Raw genomic sequence first — 296 nt, forward strand, 5'->3', positions numbered from 1 at the left:
GTTAATAAAAGTTCTGTTTTATAAATACGCTAAAGTGAGTTTGACGTTATATTTTGTGGTTGCATTCAAGCAATTGACTCCGACCAGCCGCTAATTCGAAAGTGAAAGTAAAATGCGCATGGTGCTTTTAAGCTATTTAAAAGCGAAGGAAAGCGAGGAAAAGAGGGAAAATTCAAACGAACTAAAAACGAACAATTGCTTTACTCTGAATTGCCGCTATCTGAAAGTGAAAGTAAAATGCGCACGCCGGTTTTACAAGCTATTTAAAAGCGAAGGAAAGCGAGGAAAAGAGGGAA

General features: G+C 37.5%; 1 protein-coding gene across 1 annotated transcript in view; it reads right to left on the bottom strand.

Annotated features, from left to right (window-relative positions):
• LOC107577184 (leucine-rich repeat protein SHOC-2-like) overlaps positions 1–296 on the bottom strand; it is a gene marked incomplete at its 3' end in the record, with an annotated part of 13,064 nt that overhangs the window by 6,248 nt on the left and 6,520 nt on the right. The gene's annotated exons all lie outside the window — the stretch shown is intronic.

The sequence above is a fragment of the Sinocyclocheilus grahami genome, unplaced genomic scaffold, assembly GCF_001515645.1.
Source record: "Sinocyclocheilus grahami isolate Dianchi unplaced genomic scaffold, SAMN03320097.WGS_v1.1 scaffold5345.1, whole genome shotgun sequence".
In the NCBI taxonomy this organism is placed as follows: Eukaryota; Metazoa; Chordata; class Actinopteri; order Cypriniformes; family Cyprinidae; genus Sinocyclocheilus; species Sinocyclocheilus grahami.